Source organism: Opisthocomus hoazin, unplaced genomic scaffold, assembly GCF_030867145.1.
Source record: "Opisthocomus hoazin isolate bOpiHoa1 unplaced genomic scaffold, bOpiHoa1.hap1 HAP1_SCAFFOLD_157, whole genome shotgun sequence".
In the NCBI taxonomy this organism is placed as follows: domain Eukaryota; kingdom Metazoa; phylum Chordata; class Aves; order Opisthocomiformes; family Opisthocomidae; genus Opisthocomus; species Opisthocomus hoazin.
In genome coordinates, this window is record NW_027449010.1 from 32,501 (window position 1) to 40,000 (window position 7,500).

A 7,500-nucleotide genomic window follows, 5' to 3' on the forward strand; every position below is an offset into this window, starting at 1 on the left:
ACGGCCAGGGCCGCCGGGCAACGCCCGAGTCTGCCGGCTGAGCCGCGGGTGACAAGCGTTCGAGTGCCGGCGACCGCCGCCCGTCTCGGCCCGGCCCTGGAGAAACCCCTCTTGGAGCCCTCGCTCCAGTCGGCAACGGCCACCGGAGCCTGCGGGCAAGCAGCGGCTTCGCGCGGCTTCTGGCAGTCGGAAGCGCCGTGAGCGATAGGTAGGAGGCAGAACGGCCACGGCCAGGGCCGCCGGGCAACGCCCGAGTCTGCCGGCTGAGCCGCGGGTGACAAGCGTTCGAGTGCCGGCGACCGCCGCCGGTCTCGGCCCGGCCCTGGAGAAACCCCTCTTGGAGCCTTCGCTCCAGTGGGCAACGGCCACCGGAGCCTGCGGGCAAGCAGCGGCTTCGCGCGGCTTCTGGCAGTCGGAAGCGCCGTGCGCGATAGGTAGGAGGCAGAACGGCCACGGCCAGGGCCGCCGGGCAACGCCCGAGTCTGCCGGCTGAGCCGCGGGTGACAAGCGTTCGAGTGCCGGCGACCGCCGCCCGTCTCGGCCCGGCCCTGGAGAAACCCCTCTTGGAGCCCTCGCTCCAGTCGGCAACGGCCACCGGAGCCTGCGGGCAAGCAGCGGCTTCGCGCGGCTTCTGGCAGTCGGAAGCGCCGTGCGCGATAGGTAGGAGGCAGAACGGCCACGGCCAGGGCCGCCGGGCAACGCCCGAGTCTGCCGGCTGAGCCGCGGGTGACAAGCGTTCGAGTGCCGGCGACCGCCGCCGGTCTCGGCCCGGCCCTGGAGAAACCCCTCTTGGAGCCCTCGCTCCAGTCGGCAACGGCCACCGGAGCCTGCGGGCAAGCAGCGGCTTCGCACGGCTTCTGGCAGTCGGAAGCGCCGTGCGCGACAGGTAGGAGGCAGAACGGCCACGGCCAGGGCCGCCGGGCAACGCCCGAGTCTGCCGGCTGAGCCGCGGGTGACAAGCGTTCGAGTGCCGGCGACCGCCGCCCGTCTCGGCCCGGCTCTGGAGAAACCCCTCTTGGAGCCCTCGCTCCAGTCGGCAACGGCCACCGGAGCCTGCGGGCAAGCAGCGGCTTCGCGCGGCTTCTGGCAGTCGGAAGCGCCGTGCGCGATAGGTAGGAGGCAGAACGGCCACGGCCATGGCCGCCGTGCAACGCCCGAGTCTGCCGGCTGAACCGCGAGTAGCTGCAGCGGTTCGATGGCGCTGGTCCGCGAGCGCCAGCCCTCTGCCCTAGTATACGGACAGCGAGGTCCCCGGCCCCGGCGGGCTCGAAGAGAACCGTCTTCCCCCAGCGGGGAGGCGCGCGAGCGCCGCCGACTCTTACCATGACGTAACTGGAGGCAGCGCAAAGCAGCGACCCCTTCGGCAGCTCCGAAGAAGAACCGGGCAAGACGTCTACCTGCCAGAACCGCGGTGGAGCCAAAGTCCCGCCGGAGCGAGGTAGACGAGGCATCCCTTTCCGCCGGCAGCTCCGGCGGCCACATCGGGCACACCGGACCCGGCGGACGGTAAAACGGGTAGACCTGGCCTCCCTGCCGGCAGAACGGGTAGACGAGGCCTCCCTGCCTGGAACCGGGTAGACCTGGCATCCCTGCCGGAAGCGGGTAGACCTGGCATCCCTGCCGGTAAAACGGGTAGACCTGGCCTCCCTGCCGGCAGAACGGGTAGACGAGGCCTCCCTGCCTGGAACCGGGTAGACCTGGCATCCCTGCCGGAAGCGGGTAGACCTGGCATCCCTGCCGGTAAAACGGGTAGACCTGGCCTCCCTGCCGGCAGAACGGGTAGACGAGGCCTCCCTGCCTGGAACCGGGTAGACCTGGCATCCCTGCCGGAAGCGGGTAGACCTGGCATCCCTGCCGGCAAAACGGGTAGACCTGGTCTCCCTGCCGCCAAAACGGGTAGACCTGGCCTCCCTGCAGGTAAAACGGGTAGACCTGGCCTCCCTGCCGGCAGAACGGGTAGACCTGGCCTCCCTGCCGCCACAACGGGTAGACCTGGCATCCCTGCCGGCAAAACGGGTAGACCTGGTCTCCCTGCCGGTAAAACGGGTAGACCTGTTCTCCCTGCAGGTAAAACGGGTAGACCTGGCCTCCCTGCCGGTAAAACGGGTAGACCTGGCCTCCCTGCCGGCAGAACGGGTAGACCTGGCATCCCTGCCGGCAAAACGGGTAGACCTGGTCTCCCTGCCGGTAAAACGGGTAGACCTGGTCTCCCTGCAGGTAAAACGGGTAGACCTGTTATCCCTGCTGGCAAAACGGGTAGACCTGGTCTCCCTGCAGCCAGAACGGGTAGACCTGGCATCCCTGCCGGCAAAACGGGTAGACCTGGTCTCCCTGCCGGCAAAAAGGGTAGACCTGTTCTCCCTGCCGCCAGAACGGGTAGACCTGGCCTCCCTGCCGGTAAAACGGGTAGACCTGGTCTCCGTGCAGGTAAAACGGGTAGACCTGGCATCCCTGCCGGCAGAACGGGTAGACCTGGTCTCCCTGCCGGTAAAACGGGTAGACCAGGCCTCCCTGCAGGTAAAACGGGTAGACCTGTTATCCCTGCCGGCAAAACGGGTAGACCTGGCATCCCTGCCGGCAAAACGGGTAGACCTGGTCTCCCTGCCGGTAAATGGGTAGACCTGGTCTCCCTGCCGCTAGAACGGGTAGACCTGGCCTCCCTGCCGGCAGAACGGGTAGACCTGGCCTCCCTGCCGGTAAAACGGGTAGACCTGGCATCCCTGCAGGTAAAACGGGTAGACCTGGCATCCCTGCCGGCAAAACGGGTAGACCTGGTCTCCCTGCCGGTAAAACGGGTAGACCTGTTCTCCCTGCCGGTAAAACGGGTAGACCTGTTCTCCCTGACGCCAGAACGGGTAGACCTGGCATCCCTGCCGGCAAAACGGGTAGACCTGGTCTCCCTGCCGGCAAAAAGGGTAGACCTGTTCTCCCTGCCGCCAGAACGGGTAGACCTGGCCTCCCTGCCGGTAAAACGGGTAGACCTGGTCTCCGTGCAGGTAAAACGGGTAGACCTGGCATCCCTGCCGGCAGAACGGGTAGACCTGGTCTCCCTGCCGCCAGAACGGGTAGACCTGGCATCCCTGCCGGCAAAACGGGTAGACCTGGTCTCCCTGCCGGTAAAACGGGTAGACCTGGCCTCCCTGCAGGTAAAACGGGTAGACCTGTTATCCCTGCCGGCAAAACGGGTAGACCTGGCATCCCTGCCGGCAAAACGGGTAGACCTGGTCTCCCTGCCGGTAAATGGGTAGACCTGGTCTCCCTGCCGCTAGAACGGGTAGACCTGGCCTCCCTGCCGGCAGAACGGGTAGACCTGGCCTCCCTGCCGGTAAAACGGGTAGACCTGGCATCCCTGCAGGTAAAACGGGTAGACCTGGCATCCCTGCCGGCAAAACGGGTAGACCTGGTCTCCCTGCCGGTAAAACGGGTAGACCTGTTCTCCCTGCAGGTAAAACGGGTAGACCTGTTCTCCCTGCCGCCAGAACGGGTAGACCTGGCATCCCTGCCGGCAAAACGGGTAGACCTGGTCTCCCTGCCGGTAAATGGGTAGACCTGGTCTCCCTGCAGGTAAATCGGGTAGACCTGTTATCCCTGCCGGCAAAACGGGTAGACCTGGTCTCCCTGCAGCCAGAACGGGTAGACCTGTTCTCCCTGCCGGCAAAACGGGTAGACCTGGTCTCCCTGCCGGCAAAAAGGGTAGACCTGTTCTCCCTGCCGCCAGAACGGGTAGACCTGGTCTCCCTGCCGGTAAATGGGTAGACCTGGTCTCCCTGCCGGCAATATGGGTAGACCTGGCCTCCCTGCCGCTAGAACGGGTAGACCTGGCATCCCTGCCGGTAAAACGGGTAGACCTGGCCTCCCTGCCGGCAGAAGGGGTAGACCTGGCCTCCCTGCCGGTAAAACGGGTAGACCTGGCATCCCTGCCGGCAGAAGGGGTAGACCTGGCCTCCCTGCCGGCAGAAGGGGTAGACCTGTCCTCCCTGCGGACAGAGCGGGTCGCCCGTGCTGGAGGCCCGTATGCAGGGGTGCCTGCACGGGGTGGGAAGGGCCGGCGGCGGGCTGCCTGTGCTCTCTCAGCCGGGGCGGCGGTGGGGGGGCTTGCGGGGGGTGGCTGGGGTCGGCAGGCCGGCCCTGCCGGAGGCCCGTATGCAGGGGTGCCTGCACGGGGTGGGAAGGGGCGGCGGCGGGGTGCCTGTGCTCTCTCAGCCGGGGCGGCGGTGGGGGGGCTTGCGGGGGTTGTCTGGGGGCGGCAGGCCGGTCCTGCCGGAGGCCCGTATGCAGGGGTGCCTGCACGGGGTGGGAAGGGGCGGCGGCGGGCTGCCTGTGCTGTCTCAGCCGGGGCGGCGGTGGGGGGGCTTGTGGGGGGTGGCTGGGGGCGGCAGGCCGGCCCGGCCGGAGGCCCGTATGCAGGGGTGCCTGCACGGGGTAGGAAGGGCCGGCGGCGGGGTGCCTGTGCTCTCTCAGCCGAGGCGGCGGTGGGGGGGCTTGCGGGGGGTGGCTGGGGGCGGCAGGCCGGCCCTGCCGGAGGCCCGTATGCAGGGGTGCCTGCACGGGGTGGGAAGGGGCAGCGGCGGGCTGCCTGTGCTGTCTCAGCCGGGGCGGCGGTGGGGGGGCCTGCGGCGGGTGGCTGGGGGCGGCAGGCCGGCCCTGCCGGAGGCCCGTATGCAGGGGTGCCTGCACGGGGTGGGAAGGGCCGGCGGCGGGCTGCCTGTGCTGTCTCAGCCGGGGCGGCGGTGGGGGGGCTTGCGGAGGGGTGGCTGGGGTCGGCAGGCCGGCCCTGCCGGAGGCCCGTATGCAGGGGTGCCTGCACGGGGTGGGAAGGGCCGGCGGCGGGCTGCCTGTGCTGTCTCAGCCGGGGCGGCGGTGGGGGGGCTTGCGGGGGGTGGCTGGGGGCGGCAGGCCGGCCCTGCCGGAGGCCCGTATGCAGGGGTGCCTGCACGGGGTGGGAAGGGCCGGCGGCGGGCTGCCTGTGCTGTCTCAGCCATGGCGGCGGTGGGGGGGGTTGCGGGGGGTGGCTGGGGGCGGCAGGCCGGCCCTGCCGGAGGCCCGTATGCAGGGGTGCCTGCACGGGGTGGGAAGGGCCGGCGGCGGGCTGCCTGTGCTGTCTCAGTCGGGGCGGCGGTGGGGGGGCTTGCGGGGGGTGGCTGGGGTCGGCAGGCCGGCCCTGCCGGAGGCCCGTATGCAGGGGTGCCTGCACGGGGTGGGTGGGCCTGCGGCGGGCTGCCTGTGCTCTCTGAGCCGGGGCGGCGGTGGGGGGGGCTTGCGGGGGGTGGCTGGGGTCGGCAGGCCGGCCCTGCCGGAGGCCCGTATGCAGGGGTGCCTGCACGGGGTGGGAAGGGCCGGCGGCGGGCTGCCTGTGCTCTCTCAGCCGGGGCGGCGGTGGGGGGGGTTGCGGGGGGTGGCTGTGGGCGGCAGGCCGGCCCTGCCGGAGGCCCGTATGCAGGGGTGCCTGCACGGGGTGGGAAGGGCCGGCGGCGGGCTGCCTGTGCTGTCTCAGCCGGGGCGGCGGTGGAGGGGCCTGTGGCGGGTGGCTGGGGGCGGCAGGCCGGCCCTGCCGGAGGCCCGTATGCAGGGGTGCCTGCACGGGGTGGGAAGGGCCGGCGGCGGGCTGCCTGTGCTCTCTCAGCCGGGGCGGCGGTGGGGGGGCTTGCGGGGGGTGGCTGGGGTCGGCAGGCCGGCCCTGCCGGAGGCCCGTATGCAGGGGTGCCTGCACGGGGTGGGAAGGGCCGGCGGCGGGCTGCCTGTGCTGTCTCAGCCGGGGCGGCGGTGGGGGGGCTTGTGGGGGGTGGCTGGGGTCGGCAGGCCGGCCCTGCCGGAGGCCCGTTTGCAGGGGTGCCTGCACGGGGGTGGGTTGGGGGGGGCGGCGGGAATTTTTTGGTTTTTGTTGCTTTTTTATTTCTTTTTCCGCTTTTGAAACAGAGACGCCGCCCCGTCCTCGGGCGTTTCAGCCGAGCTGATGGAAAGCGGCGCCCCTTCCCGTCGCTTGCGGGGGGGGGTGGTGCAGGAGGGGGGAGGCGGCGCGCGCCTGAAATTCCCCTCGCCACCCCCCGTTTCCGAGACTTCGCCGTATCTAGTGGAAGGCGCTAAGCTTGGCCGGACTGTCTCGCTGAAGGCTTTCTTACTCTGCATCGGTTCTGACGGTGGGCGAGAAAAAAAAACAAAACCAAAGCAGAGCAGGGAAACAGTTACAAAAAGTTCTTGAGAGCCAGCACCGGCCCGCCCATCGGCAGACGGAGCGGCGCCCGGGGTCAACGAGTGCCACCCTGCTGCTTAGCAACCGGAACCCGAGCCGGCCCGCCCCGCCCACCCGCCGGCAAGGGGCGGGCGCTTCCCCGCGGCAGAAGGGGGAGACAGAGACTGAGAGACGGGGTCGAGGAGCAGGCGGGGAGCCTTGCGCTGAGGTAGGCTGGGGACGGGGCCTCTTTTCCGAGAAGATTGAGGTTTGAGTCGGGGGGGGGGGGGGGGGGGGCGGCGGCAGGGGCTGCTTGTGCGCTCTCGGCCGGTGCGGCGGTGGGGGGGTGGCGGGGTGGGGGGGGGCAGCGGAGCGGCCGTGCCGGAGGCCCGTATGCAGGGGTGCCCGCACCGGGGGGGGGGTGGGGGGGGGCGGCGGCAGGGGCTGCTTGTGCGCTCTCGGCCGGGGCGGCGGTGGGGGGGGGGGCTTGCGGGTGGGGGTGCGGCGGCCGGGCTGCCGTGCCGGAGGCCCGTTTGCAGGGGTGCCTGCACGGGGGGAGGTGGGGGGGGGGGGGTGGGTGGGGCGGGGCGGCGGGAATTTTTTGGTTTTTGTTGCTTTTTTATTTTTTTTCCGCTTTTGAAACACAGACGCCGCCCCGCCTTCGGGCGTTTCAGCCGAGCTGATAGAAAGCTGCGCCCCTTCCCGTTGCTTGCGGGGGGGGTTGGTGCCGCGGAAGGGGGTGGCGGGGGGGGCGGGAACGGGACGGGGACGGGGACGGGGACGGGGACGGGGACGGGGACGGGGACGGGGACGGGTCTGGCCGACGGGTCTGGACGACAGCGCCCCCCCGACCCCGCGTCCCGGCCGGCCACCACGTCTACCCGGGACCGGGTCGGCGGGGAGGACAGGTCTACCCGGGACCGGGTCGGCGGGGAGGACAGGTCTACCCGACCGCGCCCGCCCCCGATCCCGAGTCCCGGCCGGCCACCACGTCTACCCGGGACCGGGTCGGCGGGGAGGACCGGTCTACCCGGGACCGGTTCGGCGGGGAGGACAGGTCTACCCGGGACCGGGTCGGCGGGGAGGACCGGTCTACCCGGGACCGGGTCGGCGGGGAGGACAGGTCTACCCGGGACCGGGTCGGCGGGGAGGACAGGTCTACCCGGGACCGGGTCGGCGGGGAGGACCGGTCTACCCGGGACCGGGTCCGCGGGGAGGACCGGTCTACCCGGGACCGGGTCGGCGGGGAGGACAGGTCTACCCGGGACCGGGTCGGCGGGGAGGACAGGTCTACCCGACCGCGCCCGCCCCCGATCCCGAGTCCCGGCCGG